The sequence below is a fragment of the Terrapene carolina genome, unplaced genomic scaffold (genome assembly GCF_002925995.2).
Source record: "Terrapene carolina triunguis isolate 2854851 unplaced genomic scaffold, T_m_triunguis-2.0 Scaffold22, whole genome shotgun sequence".
NCBI classification, from domain to species: domain Eukaryota; kingdom Metazoa; phylum Chordata; order Testudines; family Emydidae; genus Terrapene; species Terrapene triunguis.
The window spans coordinates 10,075,041-10,075,654 of NW_020664373.1; positions in this window are offsets into that span (position 1 = coordinate 10,075,041).

Genomic DNA, 614 nt, shown 5'->3' on the forward strand with positions numbered 1-614 from the left:
CCTCCTCTTGTGTGTGAGAGAGAGAGAATATGGGGTAAGAGTTGTTAGCACCGGTATAGCCCCCCGGTATAGCCAGGCATTGAAACAGGAAGTACACACGGAGCAGTTGATGACCAGAATTCAGTCATGCACACGTGCAAGGCAGTAACTTGGAACGAGGCCCCAGGGCCCCCAGCAAATGCACGGAGTTTTGAGATCCATTCTGTGCAAAATATGCGGCCACAGGCGCTGGGCACAGACAATTCACCTTCTGTAGGTGTGACAATGGCCCCAGCGCACCGCACTTTGCTCGGCCTGTTTTCCGCAGCTCGGCCCCAGCCCGCAAGTCACGGCGGCGAGGCGCGCGCACGAGCACACCACACCCGGTCTGGGATCAAATCACTGCACCAACCCCGCCTGCCCCCCCGTCCCTTCGCTCCGCCCCAGCACGCCGCCCACGCGCACCGCAGCCCGCGAGCCAGCGTGCGTGTGTAGCCGACACTGCCCCTCCGCATGCGCACGTTTGTCCCTGTGCGTGCGTGAGTCGTTTTACTCACCAGTCCCTGCTTCCGCCCGACCCAGGGAAACGGAAGGAAGGCGCCGCTTTATCCTCTTCCGGTTTCGTATCATGTGAC